The 25207-nt window shown below is 43.2% G+C and overlaps 1 long non-coding RNA gene across 1 annotated transcript; it reads left to right on the top strand.

The window, feature by feature from the left end:
• Positions 1 to 493: 493 nt before the first annotated feature.
• Positions 494 to 24457, top strand: LOC142485383 (uncharacterized). The gene is made up of 13 exons (XR_012798432.1): positions 494 to 595; positions 2925 to 3044; positions 4065 to 4160; positions 5605 to 5708; positions 6937 to 7047; positions 9378 to 9497; positions 10518 to 10613; positions 12055 to 12166; positions 15793 to 15912; positions 16899 to 16996; positions 18561 to 18671; positions 21984 to 22093; positions 23465 to 24457. It is a non-coding gene; the product is annotated as an uncharacterized LOC142485383 (long non-coding RNA).
• Positions 24458 to 25207: the final 750 nt, after the last annotated feature.

The raw sequence follows: 25207 nt of genomic DNA, 5'->3' as shown, positions 1-25207 counted from the left end.
AAATACAACCAATAATACACACACACTTTGTGGATGTTGGGACCAGCTACCGGCATGCACCAGTGAAAGAGAGAGGCCCGCAGAAGCTCGGAAGAACTCCCTCCATCCGTGCCTTCCTCCGTTTCACATCTTCTCCCTGTCTCTCTCCCTCCCTTTCCTTGCATCTCCCTGCGTCTTTACGTATACCCAGTCAGTGACGGCTCTGGTCACGTGATGCCTTAATATGGGCTTATCCATATATGTTCATCCACGTCACTAATGTGATGCCCGCACTGTTGCGGAGCTGGTACTTACGACGGGCACTTATTGTTTTATCAGTACTGCGTACCTGACTCTACCGGCCTACTTTCAACACTAGTACAATATGTGCTTCACTACGAGTGAGTGGGGAATATTGGCATCACACAGTCACTGTTGAATATGCCATTCAATCCATTTTGAAAATAGTAATGCAATGTGGTTTTGTTTTGTTTGCTTTTTGCAGTAATGAAGAATGGAAAAGTTATATTAAAATTAAATTGGAGGGGGACTAGATTCAGCATTTCATCATGAACTCTGCACTTGTGAGAATTTAACTTCTTGAATACCCTGACAGGTACACGCAACATTAAGACTATAATCTGCTGTGCAAGCTTTCGTGCTATACCTCCCCCTCAGGTTTTGATTTATACATTTGCTCCCTCAATTCATGTCCTCTAATATTTGAAAGCTCTCTCCTAGCATTTTCTCTTTACCACAGAACGTCATCCCAATGTAACCTCTCTCTTGTTCTTTCTGCTTGCTGTTTCCTCACTCCTCTGTTAAACTTTTCTAATTTCTCTAACTTCCACACTCCTGCTTTTATCCACATGTTCTCCTCTTTCCTTCCCCTACCTTTGCATGTGTCTACACACTGCACCATTTGTACAGACCTCTATTGCAGCTATTCCCCCTCTTTTGGCGCCTCCTCTCTCTGCGCCCCCTCTCTCTGCGCCTATCTGTCTCATTCTCTCTACGTCCCTCTCTCTCTACATAGAGCTATCTCTGTCTCTCTCTACACCTATCTCTGTGTCTCCTTCTATGTTTGCTGATGTGTGGGATATCTCTTATAATCTTGAACCTGCTCATATACACATCGGGCCTCCCTGCCTCTGCCTCCCTGCTAAGAGTGTTAACCTATCTAATGTAATCCACATTCCTTTCCTTACTTTTCTCTTCCCTTCTCCTATGCCATCTGGAATGTCCGTTCTCTGACTAACAAGGCTCTAGTTGTACATGACCTCTTCTGCTCTCATCATTCACAATCAGTCATTCCCCTCACCCCATCTTACCTGTCCCACTGATTTTCCACTGCTTAATTAAACTCTCCTCTGACATCTACTCTAACCTCTCTCTCTCTTTCCGCTTAAACTAACAATCTTATTAACTCTTACAATGCTATCCTCCTATCTATATGCCCCCTCTAGGCTCTGACACACTTGTCCCTCTAGCCCACACCCTTGGCTAAATTCCCAAACATGTTCATCACACTTCCACTCGCTGTTCTTAATGCCTATGAAGGAAATCACACAATTGATATTTGATTTTTCTACAGTAAAAATGTCTCCAGTCCTGTATAAAGCTGCTCTCTGGGGCCAAACCACACTACTTTTTTTTCACATTCATCAACACTCAAATTTAATTTACGCTGTCTTTTTTTCCCTGTATTTGACTCCCTCCACTAACCTTCTCCTCACACTTGCCATCCTTCCTTCACTTCTCCTCAAGCATTTGACTACTTCAGAGGCAAGGTGGATGCCACCCACAAGGAGATTCCTTCTGTCCCTTCCCCCTTCTCTCCTTCTACCTAATTCTCCTTCTGCATTTGACTCCTTTTCTTCTCTTACAGAGCTGGAAGCTAATCATCTTCTCTTCTCCCTCTACCACATGCCCTCTAGATCGTATCCCCTCACACCTTACTGCATCTCTTAGTCCCCACTCTCACCCACATCTTCAATTCCTCCCTATTCTCTGGCTCTTTACCCTCTTACTTTAAGCCTGTAGTGGTCACCCTTTTCTCAGAAACAACCTACACCCTATGTGCCTTACTAACTACCGCCCTGTATCCCTCCTGCTGTTTGTCTCCTAATTGCTAGAATGTCAACATTCTTAAATCACATTCCCTCCTGGATCCTTTACAACCTGCCTTTCGTACAGCTCGTTCTACAGACTGTGCTTAAAGCAAATTCCCAAGGTCACTTTTCCCTACTAATCCTACTTGATCTATCTGCTGCGTTTGATGCTCTCAATCACTCTCCTCCTTCATATTCTAAACTCTCTCTTGGTATCCGTAACACAGTTCTATCCTGGTTTTCATCATAACTTTCCTGTCACACATTCTCCATCTCTGTTGCTAACATGTCTTCGTCTTCTATTGATCTGTCTGTGGGTATACATCAGGGCTCTGTTCTGAGATCTCTCTTTCTCTCTACATACTATCATTTGGTGACCTCATCAACTCTTTGTGACAATCCTATAAATAACAAATACAAATATCAGGTCATGGGAATAAGTGATTTGGACATAAAAGTAACATTTCGGAAGTGTGGACAACTAATACATCTTGTAGATTGCCTTTACAGTGTGATGTCATTGATTCAGTAGATTGTGTGCAGACCAGGACTGCAGTACAGTGTCACTCACATGGATGACTTGCGTGGTAGAAGCTCAAGAACAAGGATGTCAAACTCCAGTCCTCGAGGGCAGCAAACAGGCCAGGTTTTCAGGATATCCCTACTGAAAACCTGGCCTGTTTGGGACCCTCGAGGACTGGAGTTTGACATGCATGCTCTAGAAGGAGCACAGCTGTGGGTGGGAGGTGGATTTGCTTTGCATCAAATGGTTTGGAGCAAGGTTTATTGTATGTATTATCATAATAACAATGCAATGCTTAACTTTTATTTCAGGAGGGATGACTGCAGAACAGAAGTGAATATTGAAGCCATGTGTTCCTTTTCTTGCAAAAGAGAAAATTTGAAGGACAGTTGAAGAGAAGGAAAATTACTACACAGAGACAGATAAGCAATGTGTATATTTCTCATTTACCATTTAGTATTTGTCGTTTTATTGACTCCACACAATCCGGCTGCTACGGGTTTCACATTGAATATTTTCATCTCTACTCTACCCCTTCCTGTGATCTGAACCATGCAAGTTTTCGTTGATTCAATACATCATGAGTAGAGGGTGGCTACAGTATGAAGTAAAGACCCAAGGACCACATCTACTACCATTCATAACAAGAACATGTGCAGTAGCGCACAGCTGCAGTTCTATGTGATTGTTATGAAAGGTTGAGGTGGTTCAATTCTATGAATCTGGAGTGGGATGGATCCTGTTTGCATCACATGGTTTCATCTAGGCCAGTAGATTATATAACTCTCAGTACAGGTTACACATGGCATCAGTATTAGTGATTTAAAGAGGAGGAAAGCTTCAATGTGGAGAACAAAGCCAAGTAATGTTGAAGTTACTCCTTTTACCATTTACTTGGTCAGTCTGTACTGTCTACTCTCCACACAGCTGCTAAGGATCTTCCATTTTAAATACTTTCACCTCCTATTCTGCACTGCTTTGCTGCCCATTATTCAGAGATGCGTTCCAGTCATGTTTAGCACTCTGAATCTCTCTGCAGTCATTGGTTCAGCACATCATGGGTAGAGCATGGCTACAGATACAGCAAGCTATTATTATTTTACCGGCTGATCATCCATAATATTGCATTAAAACATAGAATATCACTTAATTTCCAAAAGATTCAGTGATGCTGATAATGCAGAATCTCACAACATTTCCCATCATAATGCCATAATGCACGAGTGGGAGAAATAATCCTTGCTATATCTGTACATTGTGTGACGTATTACCTCAATGACCAATGAGAGCAAGTACATCTTCTGTATAGAGCGGCTGTGTTATGATGCAGTTATTGATCATCATTGACATAATCACAAGAATCTTATGCAAAGGGAAATTGTCCGCAGCGAAGTGAGATTTCAGCCCCCAAACGTCTGTAATATTAATGCAATGTCTTACTTTTGTTGCAGTGAACACTGAAGAGACGGATCTACTACAACACTGTACAGGATGAGCATACGCTACAAGCAGCAAAATGATCTTGCAGTTGACAGTATGTTGTTCTGGTAATGTGCACAATTATTATTTATGGGCTACACACCACAGTGCTGGACATATTCTGTTAACTTCAACTCTACTCCTAACATGGAGATGTCTTCCTGGTGTTACTGATTCAGTACATCATATGCACAGTGTGGTTATGATATGATGGATTGATTTAATGAACCCACCAACCAATGATGACATCTGCATCATCTTCTGTAAAGTGCAGCTACAGCATGATATTATCAGCATTTGGTGCGGTATAATCAGAGGTATCTATGTGCTTTTGTGCCTGTTTTAAGTCCTCCAGCTTAACGCCCCTACACCTCCCACTACACAGGCATACTTACTTATGCATACACTGACATCTGGCATACCTACACACACCCCAGGGCCACTTCCTTCCCCTGATGTCAGGGAGAGGATGGGCATGCAGAGTGCAGTAAGTCTCCACGTTACTCTGGCCAACAGTCTTGGCCTACCTCCAGCATCTGTCACCCACAACATCTGTTCCCTCCTTGTAAAGTGCTGAACTATCTCACCTGGGTCAGTGCTATAGCTGATCACAGTGCCCGATCAGGATGTCACTGTGACAGGCAGCAGTGCAGATTGACCGGTCAATCAATGCAGTGCCGCAACATATGCACTAAATGAGATTTCCGTGCCCCCAGTCAGGTTACTCCCTGGGCAGTGACCCTGCTCACACCCTCCCCTAGTTCCACCTCTGATCACAATTATCTCTCTTGGAGAGTGTAGCAAATTGGAGTTGGGGGAATCTCACCTCTGCCATGCATGGTCACAATCTGGGCACAGGACCCAAATAGTGGGCAATGTGGCACTTCTTACAGTAGAGAATAAGTAACTTTATTCTTTACTTGTGTATTAAGGACCTTATTTGCATTAAATTCAGTCCACATGGGACCAAGACTTTCTGGCTTACTGAACAAAGTGGAATTGTTTCGTAGAGGGTGGAGAATTGTATTTTATCTGAAATTACCCCCTCTGCACAAAATACAAACAATTATACCCATACAAGTACCTTGTGGAAGTTGTTGCCCTCTATCTTCCTGTGGTCTCTCCCTGTTTCTCACCGTGCCTCCTCCCATTTCCTTGCACCTCTGCGTCTCCGCATATATCCCTATACTCAGAGCCGGCTCCGGTCAGTGACATGGGATGCCCAAATATGAGCATACCCATATATGGGCATCCATGCCACTGACCGGAGCCCGCTCTGTTGCGGATATGGAGAGAGACTGGGAGATTTACATCCCCTTATAATTCATATGGTGCATAGTACCGGCACGTATTGTTTTACCGGTACTGTGTACCTTCCTACTTTCACACTGGTACAGTATATGCTGCAGTGGGACTGAGAGGGATATATTGGTAACACATAGTCATTGTTGGGGGAATTCAATCCATTTTGAAAATAGTAATGAAATGTTTTTTACTTTTCTTTTTTTTCAGTAATGAAGAATGAAACATTTCTGTTAAAATTGAATTGGAGGTGAACTGGATTCATCATCAACTCTGCACCAGTGTGAATTGATGTTCTTTAATGTTCTGATAAGGTACATGCAACATCTCTTCCTCAACCCCTGCACCACTCTCTGCCTCTTGCCTCTCTCTCTCCACCTCCCTGCTAAGCGTATTAACCCATCTAATGTAATCCACATTCCATGTCTCACTTTACTCTTCACTTCTCACGTGCCCTCTGGAATGACTGCTCTCTGACTAACAAGGTCTATTTGTACATGACCTCTTCTGCTCTCATCCACCACCTCTCATTCCCCTCACCCCTTTCCTACTCGATACCTCAGCTTAATTGAACTCTCTCCTCTGACATCTACCCTTATCTCTAACCTCTCCTCACTTTCTGCTTAAACTAACTATCTTGTTAACTTTTACAATGCTATCATCTCCTCCTCCTCCCTCCTCCTCCTCCCTCCTCCATCATATATATGCCCCTTCTAGGCTCTGACACACTCATCCCTCTAAGGCCATGATTATCATGGGCACATGCTTGGTCATCCACAGTGTGTGCGAGCGATGCAGAGCCGCCTCGGACCTCAGTGCAGGGATTGCTGCATACCCCCAGCATCTGTCACCCACAAACAATACACACACTAATACTCCCCACAATACACACTATAATACCTCCTCAATACTAATCTCCCCAATAATATTATAGCTCCAAACACAATATACACAACACCCTTACACAAGATACACAATCTAGTACTCTCCTCTGCACCTCTACACACAATATAATACTCCCACACACACAATATACACACTACCCTCCTACCCCCATAAAATACAACCAATAATACACACACACTTTGTGGATGTTGGGACCAGCTACCGGCATGCACCAGTGAAAGAGAGAGGCCCGCAGAAGCTCGGAAGAACTCCCTCCATCCGTGCCTTCCTCCGTTTCACATCTTCTCCCTGTCTCTCTCCCTCCCTTTCCTTGCATCTCCCTGCGTCTTTACGTATACCCAGTCAGTGACGGCTCTGGTCACGTGATGCCTTAATATGGGCTTATCCATATATGTTCATCCACGTCACTAATGTGATGCCCGCACTGTTGCGGAGCTGGTACTTACGACGGGCACTTATTGTTTTATCAGTACTGCGTACCTGACTCTACCGGCCTACTTTCAACACTAGTACAATATGTGCTTCACTACGAGTGAGTGGGGAATATTGGCATCACACAGTCACTGTTGAATATGCCATTCAATCCATTTTGAAAATAGTAATGCAATGTGGTTTTGTTTTGTTTGCTTTTTGCAGTAATGAAGAATGGAAAAGTTATATTAAAATTAAATTGGAGGGGGACTAGATTCAGCATTTCATCATGAACTCTGCACTTGTGAGAATTTAACTTCTTGAATACCCTGACAGGTACACGCAACATTAAGACTATAATCTGCTGTGCAAGCTTTCGTGCTATACCTCCCCCTCAGGTTTTGATTTATACATTTGCTCCCTCAATTCATGTCCTCTAATATTTGAAAGCTCTCTCCTAGCATTTTCTCTTTACCACAGAACGTCATCCCAATGTAACCTCTCTCTTGTTCTTTCTGCTTGCTGTTTCCTCACTCCTCTGTTAAACTTTTCTAATTTCTCTAACTTCCACACTCCTGCTTTTATCCACATGTTCTCCTCTTTCCTTCCCCTACCTTTGCATGTGTCTACACACTGCACCATTTGTACAGACCTCTATTGCAGCTATTCCCCCTCTTTTGGCGCCTCCTCTCTCTGCGCCCCCTCTCTCTGCGCCTATCTGTCTCATTCTCTCTACGTCCCTCTCTCTCTACATAGAGCTATCTCTGTCTCTCTCTACACCTATCTCTGTGTCTCCTTCTATGTTTGCTGATGTGTGGGATATCTCTTATAATCTTGAACCTGCTCATATACACATCGGGCCTCCCTGCCTCTGCCTCCCTGCTAAGAGTGTTAACCTATCTAATGTAATCCACATTCCTTTCCTTACTTTTCTCTTCCCTTCTCCTATGCCATCTGGAATGTCCGTTCTCTGACTAACAAGGCTCTAGTTGTACATGACCTCTTCTGCTCTCATCATTCACAATCAGTCATTCCCCTCACCCCATCTTACCTGTCCCACTGATTTTCCACTGCTTAATTAAACTCTCCTCTGACATCTACTCTAACCTCTCTCTCTCTTTCCGCTTAAACTAACAATCTTATTAACTCTTACAATGCTATCCTCCTATCTATATGCCCCCTCTAGGCTCTGACACACTTGTCCCTCTAGCCCACACCCTTGGCTAAATTCCCAAACATGTTCATCACACTTCCACTCGCTGTTCTTAATGCCTATGAAGGAAATCACACAATTGATATTTGATTTTTCTACAGTAAAAATGTCTCCAGTCCTGTATAAAGCTGCTCTCTGGGGCCAAACCACACTACTTTTTTTTCCACATTCATCAACACACAAATTTAATTTACGCTGTCTTTTTTCCCCTGTATTTGACTCCCTCCACTAACCTTCTTCTCACACTTGCCATCCTTCCTTCACTTCTCCTCAAGCATTTGACTACTTCAGAGGCAAGGTGGATGCCACCCACAAGGAGATTCCTTCTGTCCCTTCCCCCTTCTCTCCTTCTACCTAATTCTCCTTCTGCGTTTGACTCCTTTTCTTCTCTTACAGAGCTGGAAGCTAATCATCTTCTCTTCTCCCTCTACCACATGCCCTCTAGATCGTATCCCCTCACACCTTACTGCATCTCTTAGTCCCCACTCTCACCCACATCTTCAATTCCTCCCTATTCTCTGGCTCTTTACCCTCTTACTTTAAGCCTGTAGTGGTCACCCTTTTCTCAGAAACAACCTACACCCTATGTGCCTTACTAACTACCGCCCTGTATCCCTCCTGCTGTTTGTCTCCTAATTGCTAGAATGTCAACATTCTTAAATCACATTCCCTCCTGGATCCTTTACAACCTGCCTTTCGTACAGCTCGTTCTACAGACTGTGCTTAAAGCAAATTCCCAAGGTCACTTTTCCCTACTAATCCTACTTGATCTATCTGCTGCGTTTGATGCTCTCAATCACTCTCCTCCTTCATATTCTAAACTCTCTCTTGGTATCCGTAACACAGTTCTATCCTGGTTTTCATCATAACTTTCCTGTCACACATTCTCCATCTCTGTTGCTAACATGTCTTCGTCTTCTATTGATCTGTCTGTGGGTATACATCAGGGCTCTGTTCTGAGATCTCTCTTTCTCTCTACATACTATCATTTGGTGACCTCATCAACTCTTTGTGACAATCCTATAAATAACAAATACAAATATCAGGTCATGGGAATAAGTGATTTGGACATAAAAGTAACATTTCGGAAGTGTGGACAACTAATACATCTTGTAGATTGCCTTTACAGTGTGATGTCATTGATTCAGTAGATTGTGTGCAGACCAGGACTGCAGTACAGTGTCACTCACATGGATGACTTGCGTGGTAGAAGCTCAAGAACAAGGATGTCAAACTCCAGTCCTCGAGGGCAGCAAACAGGCCAGGTTTTCAGGATATCCCTACTGAAAACCTGGCCTGTTTGGGACCCTCGAGGACTGGAGTTTGACATGCATGCTCTAGAAGGAGCACAGCTGTGGGTGGGAGGTGGATTTGCTTTGCATCAAATGGTTTGGAGCAAGGTTTATTGTATGTATTATCATAATAACAATGCAATGCTTAACTTTTATTTCAGGAGGGATGACTGCAGAACAGAAGTGAATATTGAAGCCATGTGTTCCTTTTCTTGCAAAAGAGAAAATTTGAAGGACAGTTGAAGAGAAGGAAAATTACTACACAGAGACAGATAAGCAATGTGTATATTTCTCATTTACCATTTAGTATTTGTCGTTTTATTGACTCCACACAATCCGGCTGCTACGGGTTTCACATTGAATATTTTCATCTCTACTCTACCCCTTCCTGTGATCTGAACCATGCAAGTTTTCGTTGATTCAATACATCATGAGTAGAGGGTGGCTACAGTATGAAGTAAAGACCCAAGGACCACATCTACTACCATTCATAACAAGAACATGTGCAGTAGCGCACAGCTGCAGTTCTATGTGATTGTTATGAAAGGTTGAGGTGGTTCAATTCTATGAATCTGGAGTGGGATGGATCCTGTTTGCATCATATGGTTTCATCTAGGCCAGTAGATTATATAACTCTCAGTACAGGTTACACATGGCATCAGTATTAGTGATTTAAAGAGGAGGAAAGCTTCAATGTGGAGAACAAAGCCAAGTAATGTTGAAGTTACTCCTTTTACCATTTACTTGGTCAGTCTGTACTGTCTACTCTCCACACAGCTGCTAAGGATCTTCCATTTTAAATACTTTCACCTCCTATTCTGCACTGCTTTGCTGCCCATTATTCAGAGATGCGTTCCAGTCATGTTTACCACTCTGAATCTCTCTGCAGTCATTGGTTCAGCACATCATGGGTAGAGCATGGCTACAGATACAGCAAGCTATTATTATTTTACCGGCTGATCACCCATAATATTGCATTAAAACATAGAATATCACTTAATTTCCAAAAGATTCAGTGATGCTGATAATGCAGAATCTCACAACATTTCCCATCATAATGCCATAATGCACAAGTGGGAGAAATAATCCTTGCTATATCTGTACATTGTGTGACGTATTACCTCAATGACCAATGAGAGCAAGTACATCTTCTGTATAGAGCGGCTGTGTTATGATGCAGTTATTGATCATCATTGACATAATCACAAGAATCTTATGCAAAGGGAAATTGTCCGCAGCGAAGTGAGATTTCAGCCCCCAAACGTCTGTAATATTAATGCAATGTCTTACTTTTGTTGCAGTGAACACTGAAGAGACGGATCTACTACAACACTGTACAGGATGAGCATATGCTACAAGCAGCAAAATGATCTTGCAGTTGACAGTATGTTGTTCTGGTAATGTGCACAATTATTATTTATGGGCTACACACCACAGTGCTGGACATATTCTGTTAACTTCAACTCTACTCCTAACATGGAGATGTCTTCCTGGTGTTACTGATTCAGTACATCATATGCACAGTGTGGTTATGATATGATGGATTGATTTAATGAACCCACCAACCAATGATGACATCTGCATCATCTTCTGTAAAGTGCAGCTACAGCATGATATTATCAGCATTTGGTGCGGTATAATCAGAGGTATCTATGTGCTTTTGTGCCTGTTTTAAGTCCTCCAGCTTAACGCCCCTACACCTCCCACTACACAGGCATACTTACTTATGCATACACTGACATCTGGCATACCTACACACACCCCAGGGCCACTTCCTTCCCCTGATGTCAGGGAGAGGATGGGCATGCAGAGTGCAGTAAGTCTCCACGTTACTCTGGCCAACAGTCTTGGCCTACCTCCAGCATCTGTCACCCACAACATCTGTTCCCTCCTTGTAAAGTGCTGAACTATCTCACCTGGGTCAGTGCTATAGCTGATCACAGTGCCCGATCAGGATGTCACTGTGACAGGCAGCAGTGCAGATTGACCGGTCAATCAATGCAGTGCCGCAACATATGCACTAAATGAGATTTCCGTGCCCCCAGTCAGGTTACTCCCTGGGCAGTGACCCTGCTCACACCCTCCCCTAGTTCCACCTCTGATCACAATTATCTCTCTTGGAGAGTGTAGCAAATTGGAGTTGGGGGAATCTCACCTCTGCCATGCATGGTCACAATCTGGGCACAGGACCCAAATAGTGGGCAATGTGGCACTTCTTACAGTAGAGAATAAGTAACTTTATTCTTTACTTGTGTATTAAGGACCTTATTTGCATTAAATTCAGTCCACATGGGACCAAGACTTTCTGGCTTACTGAACAAAGTGGAATTGTTTCGTAGAGGGTGGAGAATTGTATTTTATCTGAAATTACCCCCTCTGCACAAAATACAAACAATTATACCCATACAAGTACCTTGTGGAAGTTGTTGCCCTCTATCTTCCTGTGGTCTCTCCCTGTTTCTCACCGTGCCTCCTCCCATTTCCTTGCACCTCTGCGTCTCCGCATATATCCCTATACTCAGAGCCGGCTCCGGTCAGTGACATGGGATGCCCAAATATGAGCATACCCATATATGGGCATCCATGCCACTGACCGGAGCCCGCTCTGTTGCGGATATGGAGAGAGACTGGGAGATTTACATCCCCTTATAATTCATATGGTGCATAGTACCGGCACGTATTGTTTTACCGGTACTGTGTACCTTCTTACTTTCACACTGGTACAGTATGTGCTGCAGTGGGACTGAGAGGGATATATTGGTAACACATAGTCATTGGTGGGGGAATTCAATCCATTTTGAAAATAGTAATGCATTGTTTTTTACTTTTTTTTTGCAGTAATGAAGAATGAAAAAGTTCTGTTAAAATTGAATTGGACGTGAACTGGATTCAGCATTTCATCATCAACTCTGCACCAGTGTGAATTGACGTTCTTTAATGTTCTGACAAGGTACATGCAACATCTCTTCCTCTACCCCTACACCACCCTCTGCCTCTTGCCTCTCTCTCCACCTCCCTGCTAAGCGTATTAACCCATCTAATGTAATCCACATTCCTTGTCTCACTTTACTCTTCCCTTCTCACGTGCCCTCTGGAATGTCTGCTCTACGACTAACATGGTCTATTTGTACATGACCTCTTCTGCTCTCATCATCCACCACTTCTCATTCCCCTCACCCCTGTCCTACTCGATACCTCAGCTTAATTGAACTCTCTCCTCTGACATCTACCCTTATCTCTAACCTCTCCTCACTTTCTGCTTAAACTAACTATCTTGTTAACTCTTACAATGCTATCATCTCCTCCTCCCTCCTCCTCCATCATCTATATGCCCCTTCTAGGCTCTGACACACTCATCCCTCTAAGGCCGTGATTATCATGGGCACACGCTTGGTCGTCCACAGTGCGTGCGAGCGATGCAGGGCCTCCCCGTCGCCTCGGACCTCAGTGCGGGGATTGCTGGAGCGACAGGCATGCGCTAACTTTGCCTTCTGTTGTGTGCTTACTATAGACGCAGCCTAAACCATGCATTGGTTTAATTCACAAGCACGCTCTCATCACACTTCATCACATCACACTGCTGCTCTTAACACCTATGGAGGAAATCTCACAGTCTGATTTTCTACACTAAACCTTTGTCCTGTTCTGTAAAACTCTGCTCCTTTTTTTAAGGTCAAACACTACTTTTTCCTCACTCATCAACACTCCAATTTCATTCACACTGTCTTCTATGTATTTGAGTCCCACCACTGACTTTCTCCTCCCACTTAACATCCATCCTTTATTTCTCCTCAAGCCTTTGCTCACTTGAGGCAAGGTGGATGCCATCCACAAGTAGATTCGTTCTCTCCCTTCCCCCTCTCTCTTTTTCTATCTAGATCTCATTGCACTCTTGACTCCTTTTCTCCTGTCACAAAGCTGGAACCTGATCTTCTCTTCTCCCTCTACCACATGCCCTCTCAATCCTATATTCTCACTCTCACCCACATCTTCAATTCCTCCATATCCTTTGGCTCTTTCAACTCTTCCTTTTAAGCATGCAGTGGTCACCCCTATTCTCAAAAATAACCTTGACCTTGTGTGAATTTCTAACTATCGCCCTGTATCCGTCCTACCATTTGCCTCCTAATTGCTAGAACGTCTTGTGATCTCCCGTTTGATCAACATTCTTAAATCACATGCTCCTCTGGGCCCTTCACAATCTGCCTTTCCCAATGTAACCAATTATGTACATAAAGAAAATTCCCAAGGTCCATTTTACTTACTAATCCTGCTTGATCTCTCTTCTGCTTTTGATACTGTCAATCACTCTTCTCATTCATATTCTAAACTCTTTCTTCGTATCCGCAGCAAACTTATATCCTGGTTTTCATCATACTTCTCCATCACACATTCTCCATCTCTGTTGCTAACGTGTCTTTGTCTCCTGTTGTTTTGTCTGTTGGTATACCTCAGGACTCTGTTCTGGGACCTCTCTCACTACATACTATCACTAGTTGACCTTATCAACTATTTTGGCCCTTGATATCATCTCTATGCAGATGATACACACACCTATCCACCCTACCGTCACTCCTGCCATTTAGTTCCTAGTTTCGGGTCGCCTCCTGGCTATATCCTCCATGGATGACACTCTTCTGCCTTAAACCTAATGTCTAAAACTGAGCTCCTCATATTTCCCCCTAAATCTGGCCTAATATCACCTTTCTCCATCGCAGTAAACAGTACTACCATCATCCTGTCATGAAAGCACATTGCCTAGGAGTAACATTTGACTCTTCCCTTTCCATCTTCATTCACGACACTGGCTAAAGTTTGTCGATTCTTTCTCTGTAATATTTCCAAGATTTGCCCTTTTCTCTGTCAATCTACTGCTAAAACGCCAATGCATGCCCTTATCGTATGGGTTAACATACTGCTAACAGGGCTCCCTGCTTCACAACTTTCTCATTTGCAATCTATCCAAAACTCTGCTGCTTGAATAATTTCCCTTTCTCCCACAACAGTATCTGCTCATCTCCTCCTCCTCCTTAAATCCCTCTCCTTGCTTCCCATCAAGTTTCAGATCACCTACAAAGTTCTCCTCCTTACCTTTTTGTTAAGGTTCTCTATTAGTGGTGTACCGAGTACCCGGCGTTACCCGACACATTTCCAGCTACCCGGACATTACTCGAAACCGGCCACTGAGAAGTGGACTTGGCCGGGTAATACCCGGCGTCGGGTAATGTCAGGGCAGCTGGAAATAATCTTTTATACTTACCTTTCCTAAGACATCTAGGATCAGCAGCAGCAGTCCTCTGATGTTGGCAGCATCAGAGGTGTCTTCACCTGGCGGGGGGAGCTGCAGGAATCACTTCCACAGCACCGAAGCAGGTAAGCTGTGTCTGTGAGCCTGCAGCTCCCCCGCCGGCTGAAGACACCACAGATGCTGCCACCGTCACAGGACTGCTGCTGATCCTAGATGTCACCGCCACCCGGAAGGTAAGTGCCAAACCGTGTACCCGACCGGGTAGAACCTTTCATTTTGGCCGGGTACCCGTTACCCATTTTTTTATAGTTGAGGACCCAGTCCAACACTATTCTCTATTCATCTGCTCCTTCCTACATATCATCTTTGGTCTCGTTATGCCCTTCCTCGTCTCCTAAGCTCTACTAATAACTGTCTCCATTATACTTCTTACACCTCTACTGCGCACTCGCTCTCTTGCCTGAAACCCTTTCCCATCAATTTACCTGTGAAACTCACACACACTCAGTATATGCCAACATACCCTCTTCCACCCACATTTAAGATCAACCTTAAAATTCACAACTTAAATGAAGCATTTCAATAGCTTTTACTCGTTGCTACTGTCACTCATTCAGTCACTAACTATTGTTCCCAAGAAGTGCTTTATACTACAAGTACCCACCATTAAGGACAAGCATTGTCATCTACTGCACTTGTTCCCCCACCTGTTGTCTCTCTGTAAGTCTCCTTACATTTCTCTTAGATTGTAAACTACCCAGGACAGGGATTTACTTTCCTATTGTCTGTTTTTGTTTGTTGAACTTATTGTATAATAATTTCCTGTACTTTTTGGTCTCTCTTGTAAAGCGCTGAGTACACAATGGGTGGTATATAAATAGAGATATATGCAGAGTCTAGAGACAAGGCACACGTGTATAGGTAGCTACAGTTTATCCGGGACCGTATGCATCCTTGAAGTGCCTGTCCCAGTTATTTTCTATTGATTGCAATGTAGGAGTGTCTGTCCTGTCTTATTTTTTTTATTATTATTATCATTATTATTATTATATATACAAAGATATATACAAAGATTGTTTCCTGTCGTTAGCATGACATTGTGTGACACAGTGTGATGTCATTGATTCAGTAGATTGTGTGCAGACCGGGACTGCAGTACAGTTTCACTGACATGAATAACTTGTGTGGTAGAAGCTCTAGAAGGAGCACAGCTGTGGGAGGGAGGTGGATTTGCTTTGTATCACATGGTTTGGAGCAAGGTTCATTGTATGTATCGTCAATAATAATTATAATAATAATAATGCAATGCTTAACTTTTTTATTTCAAGAGGAAAGACTGCAGAACAGAAGTGAATATTGAAGCCATGTGTTCATTTTCTTGCAAAATAGAAAATTGAAGGACAGTTGAAGAGGAGGAAAATGACTACACAGAGACAGATAAGCAATGTGTATATTTCTCATTTAGTATTTGTCGTTTTATTGACTCCAAAAAATCCGGCTGCTAAGGGTTTCGCATTGGACATATTCACCTCTACTCCACCCCTTCCTGTGATCTGTACCATGCAGATTTTTGTTGATTCAATACATCATGAATAGAGTGTGGCTACAGTATGAAGTACTGACCCAAGGACCACATCTACTACCATTCATAACAAGAACATGTGCAGTAGCGCACTGCTGCAGTTCTATGTTATTGCTATGAAAGGTTGAGGTGGTGCAATCATATGAATCTTGAGTGGGAGGGATCCTGTTTGCATCATTTAATTTGATCTAGGCCAGTAGAGTATATAACTCTCAGTACAGGTTACATATGGCATCAGTATTAGTGATTTAAAGAACAGAAAAACAGGAGTGGAGAACAAAACCAAGTAATGTTGAAGTTACTACTTTTTACTATTTACTTGGTCAGTCTGTACTGTCTACTCCCCACACAGCTGCTAAGGGTTTCCATTTGAGATACATTCACCTTCTACTCTGCACTACTGTGCTACCCTCTATTCAGAGATGAGTTCAAGTCATGTTTACCACTCTAAATCGCTCTGCAGTCATTGATTCAGCACATCATGGGTAGAGCATGGCTATAGATACAGCAAGCTTTATTTTACCCTAATATTGCATTAAAAAATAGAATATCACTCAGTTTCCTACAGATTTACTGATGCTGATAATGCAGAATCTCACCCTCCCATCATAATACACCAGAGGAAGAAATAATCCTTGCTATATATGTACATTGTGTGACATATTGCCTCCATGACCATTGATGGCAAATACATATTCTGTATAGAGCAGCTGTGTTATGATGTAGTTGTTATTGATCATCATTGAGATATAATCACAAGAATCTTATGCAAAGGGAAACTGTCATTAGCATAGTGGGATTTCAGCCCCCAAACTTCTGTAATATTAATGCAATGTCTTACTTTTATTGCAGTGAACACCGAAGAGACGGATCTACTACAACACTGCACAGGACAAGAGTATACACTACAAGCAGCAAAATGATCATGCAGTTGACAATATGTTGTTCTGGTAATGTGCACAATTATTATGTATGGGCTCCACACCACAGTGCTGGACATATTTTGTTAACTTCAACACTACCCCTACCATGGAGATGTCTTCCTGTGATTGGTGTTACTGATTCAGTACATCATATGCACAGTGTGGCTATTATATGATGGATTGATTTAATGAACCCACCAAACACTGATGACATCTGTATCATCTTCTGTAAAGTGCATCTACAGCAGGATATTATCAGCATTTGGGGTGATATAATCAGAGGCATCTATGTGCTTTTGTGCTGGGTAAAGTCCTCCAGCTGAACCGCCCCCCGCCCCCCACCCCCCTACACCTCCTGCCACACAGGCAAACTTACTTACACACACAGCACACTTACTTATGCACACTGACACTTGGCATACCTACACACACACACCCCACAGCCACTGGCATGCATGCAGAGTCCTGGGCATGCAGGATGGGCATGCAGAGTACAGAATATCTCCACCTTGCTCTGGCCCGTACTCTTGGCCTACCCCCAGCATCTGTCACCCACAACCTCTGTTCCCTCCCTGTAAATTGCTGCACTAACACACCTTGGTCAGCGCTGCAACCGATCACAGCACCGGATCATGTCACTGTGATAGGAAGCAGTGCTAATTGACCGGTCAATCAATGCCACGTGGCAACATACGCACCAAAAGAGATTTCCATGCCCCCTGAGAGGCTACTCCCTGGGCAGTGACCCTGCTCATCTTCCACCTCTGATCACAATATTCTCTCTTGGAGAGTGTAGCAAATTGGAGTTGGGGGAATTTCACCTCTGCAGTGCATGTAGAGTCCTGTATGCAGAGTACAGAAAGTCTCCACCTTAGTCTGGCCCGTACTCTTGGCCTACCCACAGCATCTGTCACCCACAAATAATACATACACTAATACTCCCCACAATACACACTTTAATACCTCCTCAATAATAATCTCCCCAATAATATTATAGTCTTAAACACAATATACACAATACCCCCTAACACAAGATACCCAATCTAACACTCTCCTCTGCACCTCAACATAATATACACACTATAATACCCTACACACAATATAATACTCCCACACACACACACAATATACACACTATCCTCCTACCACCATAAAACACAACCAATAATACACACACACTTTGTGGATGTTGGGACCAGCTCCTTGCATGCACCAGTGAAAGAGAGAGGCCTGCCATCCGTGCCTCCCTCCGTTTCCCATCTTCTCCCTGTCTCCCTCCCTTTCTTTGCATCTCCCTGCATCTTTGCGTATACCCAGTCAGTGACGGCTCCGGTCACGTGATGCCTTAATATGGGCTTATCCATATATCTGTTGCAGAGATGGAGAGAGACCTGGAGATTTTACATTTCCTTATAATTCATATTGGTACTTAGTACGGGCACTTATTGTTTTATCAGTACTGGGTACCTGACCGTACTGGCCTACGAGTGAGAAGGCAATATTGGCATCACACAGTTACTGTTGAATATGTCATTCAATCCATTTTGAAAATAGTAATGCAATGTGGTTTTGTTTTGTTTGCTTTTTGCAGTAATGAAGAATGAAAAAGTTATATTAAAATTAAATTGGAGGGGAACTGGATTCAGCATTTCTTCATGAACTCTGCACTTGTGAGCATTGACCTTCTTGAGTGCCCTGACAGGTACACGCAACTTTAAGACTATAATCTTCATCAACTGCTGTGCAAGCTTTCGTGCTATACCTCCCCCTCCGGTTTTGATTTATACATTTGCTCTCTCAATTCATGTCCTCTAATATCTGGAGGCTCTCTCCTAGCATTTCTCTCTACCACAGCACGTCATCCCAATGTAACCTCTCTCTTGTTCTTTCTGTTTACTGTTTCCTCACTCCTCTGTAAAACTTTTCTAATTTCTCTAACTTCCACACTCCTGCTTTTATCCACATGTTCTATACACTTTCCTTCCCCTACCTTTGCATGTGTCTACACAAAGCACCATTTGTACAGACCTCTATTGCAGCTATTTCTGCACTGCTCAATGAAATGCACTCCTGCACATCCTATTCTCTTCCACCTTCCCTCATTCTCTACGCCCCCCTCTCAAAGCCCCCTCTCTCTATGTCTCCTCTCTCTACGCCTATCTGTCTCATTCTCTTGACGCCCTTCTCTCTCTACATATCCCTATCTCTGTCTCTCTCTACACCTATCTCTGTGTATCCTTCTATGCTCGCTGATGTTGGGGGATATCTCTTATAATCTTGGACCGGCTCATATACACATCAGGCCTCCCTACTAAGAGTGTTAACCTATCTAATGTAATCCACATTCCTTTCCTTACTTTTCTCTTCCCTTCTCCTGTGCCCTCTGGAATGTCCACTCTTACTAACAAGGCTCTAGTTGTACATAACCTCTTCTGCTCTCATCAGTCACAATCAGTCATTCCCCTCACCGCATCTTACCTGTCCCACTGATTTGCCTCTGCTTAATTAAACTCTCCTCTGACATCTACTCTAACCTCTCTTCTCTCTTCTCTCTCTTTCTTTCTGCTTAAACTAACAATCTTATTAACTCTTACAATGCTATCCTCCTATCTATATGCCCCCTATAGGCTCTGACACACTCATCCCTCTAACCCACACCTTTGGCTAAATTCCCAAACACACTCATCACACTTCCACTCGCTGTTCTTAATACCTACGGAGGAAATCTCACACTTTGTTTGATTTTTCTACAGTAAAAATGTCTCCTGTCCTGTATAAAGCTGCTCTCTAGGGCTAAATACACTACTTTTTTCCACACTCATCAACACTCAAATTTAATTTACGCTGTTTTTTTTCTCTGTATTTGACTCCCTCCACTGACCTTCTCCTCCCACTTGCCATCCTTCCTTCACTTCTCCTCAAGCATTTGACTACTTCAGAGGCAAGGTGGATGCCACCCAAAAGGAGATTCCTTCTGTCCCTTCCCCCTTCTCTCCTTCTACCCAAATCTCCTTCTGCACTTGACTCCTTTTCTTCTCTTACAGAGCTGGAAGCTAATCATCTTCTATTCTCCCTCTACCACATGCCCTCTAGATCGTATCCCCTCACACCTTACTGCATCTCTTAGTCCCCACTCTCACCCACATCTTCAATTTCTCCCTATTCTCTGGATTTTTGCCCTCTTACTTTAAGCCTGTAGCGGTCACCCTTTTGTCAGAAACAAACTACACCATATGTGCCTTACTAACTACCGCTCTGTATCCCTCATGCTGTTTGCCTTCTAATTGCTAGTGTCAACATTCTTAAATCACATGCCCTCCTGGATCCTTTACAACCTGCCTTTCGTACAGCACGTTCTACAGACTGTGCTTAAAGCTAATTCCCAAGGTTTTTCCCTACTAATCCTACTTGATCTATCGGCTGCGTTTGATGCTCTCAATCACTCTCCTCCTTCATATTCTAAACTCTCTCTTGGTATCAGTAACAAAGTTCTATCCTGGTTTTCATCATAACTTTCCTGTCACACATTCTCCATCTCTGTTGCTAACATGTCTTCGTCTTCTATTGATCTGTCTGTGGGTATACATCAGGGCTCTGTTCTGAGATCTCTCTTTCTCTCTACATACTATCATTTGGTGACTTCATCAATGCTTTTGGCCTTAGATATAATCTCTATGCGGATGATACACACACAAATCTATCCACCCCTGTTCTCACTCCTGCAATCCAGTCCCTACTCTTGGGTTGTCTCCTGGCTATATGCTCATGGATGGCACTCCACTGCCTTAAACTTAATGTCTAACACTGGGCTCATATTATCCCCTTTCTCCATCACAGTAAACAGTACTACCATCTATCTTGTCATCAAACATGTTGCATAGGAGTAACATTTGGCTCTTCAATTCCATCTCCATTCACATGCACGGCTATGGGTAAAATGTGTTGCCTCTTTCTCTGTAATATTGCCAAGATCTTCCCTTTCCCCTCTCAACCTACTGCTAAAACTCCAATGTATACTGTTATCCTATAGGTTATTTTAACATACTACTAACAGGCCTCCATGCTTCACAACTTTCTCCTATGCAAAACTCTGCTGCTTGAATTATCTCACTTTCTCCCACAACAGTCTCTGCTCATCTCCTTAAATCCCTGTCCTGGCATCCCATCAAGTTTTTGTATCACCTACAAAGTTCTCCTCCTTACCTTTTTGTTAAGGCTCTCCATTAATCTGCTCCTTCTTGCATATCATCTTTGATCTCTCGTTATGCCCTTGCTTGTCTCTTGCACTATAACCATAACTGTCTCCTGTAAACTTCTTTCACCTCTACTGTTCTCTCACTTGCCTGAAACCATTTTCCATCACTGCACCGTACATGTGAAACTTCCTCACACTCAGTATATGCCAACATAACCTCTTCCACCCACATGTAAGACCAATCTTAAAATTCACGACTTAAATCAAGCATTTAAAAAACTTTGACTCGTGGCTACTGTCCCACACCCACAGTCACTGCTAACAACTATTGTTCCCAAGATGTGCTTTCTACTAATTGTACCCACCATTAAGGACAAGCATTGTCATCTACTGCACTTCTTCCCCCAACTGCTGCCTCTCTTTAAGTCTTCTAACATTTCTATTAGATTGTAAAGTTCCCAGGGCAAGGATTTACTTTCCTATAATCTGTTTTTATTTGTCGCACTTATTTTTTAATTATTTTTCCCCTCTCCCCTAATGATATACATATAGGTTTTCCTGTCATTTGCATGACAGAGTTATTATGGTTAACTATTGCATCATGTAGACTGCCTTTTCAGTGTGATGTAATTGATTCAGTACTTTGTGTGCAGACTGTGACTGCAGTACAGTGTCACGAACATTAATGACTTGTGTGGTAGAAGCTCTAGAAGGAACACAGCTATGGGAGGGAGGTGGATTTACTTTGGATCACATGGTTTGGCGCAAGGTTCATTATATGTATGATCATAACCATGCAATGCTTAACTTTTATTTCAGGAGGGAAGAACAGTGAATATTGAAGCCATGTGTTTCTTTTCTGTCAGAAGAGAAATTTTGAAAGACAGTTGAAGAGGAGGAAAATGACTACACAGAGACAGATAAGCAATGTGTATATTTCTCATTTAGTATTTGTCGTTTTGTTGACTCCACACAATCCAGCTGCTAAGGGTTTCGCATTGGACATATTCCCCTCTACTCTACCCTTCCTGTGATCTGTACCATGCAGGTTTTTGTTGATTCAATACATCATGAGTAGAGTGTGGCTGCTGTATGAAGTATTGACCCAAGGACCACATCTACTACCATTCATAACAAGAACATGTGCAGTAGCGCACTGCTGTAGTTCTATGTGTTTTATTAAAGGTTGAAGTGGTGCAATCATATGAATCTGGAGTGGGATGAATCCTGTTTGCATCATATGGTTTCATCTAGGCCAGTAGAGTATATCTCTCAGTACAGGTTACACATGGCATCAGTAGTAGTGATTTAAAGAACAGAAAAAACAAGAGAAACTTCAATGTTGATAACAAAGCCAAGTAATGTTGAAGATACTCCTTTAACTATTTATTTGATCAGTCTGTACTGTCTACTCCCCACACAGCTACTAAGTCTTCCATTTGAGATACATTCACCTCCTACTCTGCACTGCTGTTCTGTCCTCTATTCAGAGATGAGTTCCAGTCATGTTTACCACTCTGAATCACTCTGCAGTCATTGATTCAGCACATCATGGGTAGAGCATGGCTACAGATACAGTAAGCTTTATTTTACCGGCTGATCATCCATAATATTGCATTAAAACATAGAATATTACTCAGTTTCCAAAAGATTCAGTGATGCTAATAATGCAGAATCTTACAACACATCCCATCATAATGCACCAGAGGAAGAAATAATCCTTGCTACACTACCGACACGTTTTATTGAAGCACGGCTAGCACCGCAAGCCGGGGGATGCCCCGGCGTGCTAGCCGCACTCCCTCAGCGTGCCGCGCATCACCGATGCACGGTCACGCGTCATCGGGTGCCTGCGCCCCCTGCACGCGCGTCCAGGGCTCCCCGAGGGAGCACTGGTGTCCCGCGATGTGGGGGACAGCGGCAGGGGGTTCCGGGGGACCCGACGGACCCGGCAGCGGAAGGGAGAAAGCCCCGATCGGAGGGCGCTCCTCCGCTGCTTCGGCGTGCGCCCGGCACCCTCCGGCGCGCGCCAGGTTACTGCTGCGGCCAAGAACGGGCAAATGCTCGAATAAACTCGGCCGCAGCAGTATATCTGTACATTGTGTGACGTTTGGCCTCCATGACCATTGATAGCAAATACATATTTTGTATTGAGCGGCTGTGTTATGATGTAGTTGTTATTGATCATCATTGAGATATAATCACAAGAATCTTATGCAAAGGGAAAATGTCTGCAGCATAGTGGGATTTCAGCTCCCAAACTTCTGTAATATTAATGCAATGTCTTACTTTTATTGCAGTGAACACTGAAGAGACGGATCTACGACAACACTGCACAGGACAAGAGCAAACACTACAAGCAGCAAAATGATCTTGCAGTTGCAAGTATGTTCTGTAATGTGCACAATTATTATTTATGGGCTACACACCACAGTGCTGGACATATTCTGTTAACTTCTACCCCTACCATGGAGATGTCTTCCTGTGATTGATTCAGTACATCATATGCACAGTGTGGCTATGATATGATGGATGGATTTAATGAACCCACCACCCACTGACATCTGCATCATCTTCTGTAAAGTGCAGCAGGATATTATCAGCATTTGGGGTGGTATAATCTGGGGCATCTATGTGCTTTTGTGCCTGGATAAGTTCCTCCAGCTGAACCACCCCCCTATACCTGCCACACAGGCATACTTACAGAGCACACTTACTTATGCACACTGACACTTGGAATACACACACACACACACACACACACAGACACTGTCATGCATGCAGTGTCCTGTATGCAGAGTACAGAAAGTCTCCACCTTACTCTGGCCCGTACTCATGGCCTATCCCCAGCATCTGTCATCCACAACCTCTGTTCCCTCCCTGTAAAGTGCTGCACTAACACACCTGGGTCAGCGCTGCAGCTGATCACAGTGCCGGATCATGATGTCAATGGGATAGGCAGCAGAGCTGATTGACAAGTCAATCAATGCAGCTCCGCAATATATGCACCAAAAGAGATTTCTGTACCCCCTGTCAGGCTACTCCCTGGGCAGCGACCCTTCTCACCCCTCTCATTCCACCTCTGATCACAATAATCTCTCTTGGAGTGTGTAGCAAATTGGAGTTGGGGGAATCTCACCTCTGTAGTGCATGGTCACAATCTGGGCACTGTACCCAAATATTGGGCAATGTGGCACGTCTTACAGTAGAGAATAGAATAAGTAACTATATTCTTTACTTGTGTATTAAGGAACTTATTTGCAATAAAAATTCAGTCCACCTGGGACCAAGACTTTCTGGTTTTCTGAACAAAGTGGAATTGTTTTCCTATAATTTTATATTCTCTGAAATGTAACATCACAATAAAGTACTCCTATTTTTTTCCTTTGTGCTTTTTTATGGACTATTCCTTTATGTATTTCACTTAATGGGACTAATTACCTTACGATTAGATTTCACTTGTATTTTCTTGGGTTACTCTTTGGAATTTCTCTCTGTGTTCATTTATACTATCTTATTTAGAGCAGTCTTTGCCATTGGACCCCATTTCTTGCCAGAGAGATCTGTAACACAGAGTATTGAAGAGAGTACAGAACAGTGGTGAAGTAGATTTTTATGCTTCTAGGCAGCCTCCCTTCTCACCATGTATTCTGCCCCCGACGGTCTCTTGCACTGCTCCCTCCTACACCCACTCTCCTCACTCTCCCCTCCCCGCTATCACTCAATGACCCCCTCTCATTCAATCCTGCTCCCTTACTCCCCCCTCACTCATTCTTCCTTCTGCACACACAATCCTCCCGAATATCACTCCCAAACAACACACACACTAATTCTCCCCACAATACACACTATAATACCTCCTTGTGACGATAGCTTCCACAGGCTTATTAATATTACACAAAAATAATTGGGTTTGAACTGAACGAGGCTTAAGATATAATAAATTGTATTTATTCCTTAGAATATAGGTGAACACAACAGATAATACAGTAACGAACAAGAAGTACACTTACTTAAGGGTTGGGGAATGAGAAGTATGATGT

The sequence above is a fragment of the Ascaphus truei genome, unplaced genomic scaffold, assembly GCF_040206685.1.
Source record: "Ascaphus truei isolate aAscTru1 unplaced genomic scaffold, aAscTru1.hap1 HAP1_SCAFFOLD_578, whole genome shotgun sequence".
Lineage (NCBI taxonomy): Eukaryota > Metazoa > Chordata > Amphibia > Anura > Ascaphidae > Ascaphus > Ascaphus truei.
This window is presented reverse-complemented; position numbering and strand designations above follow the sequence as displayed.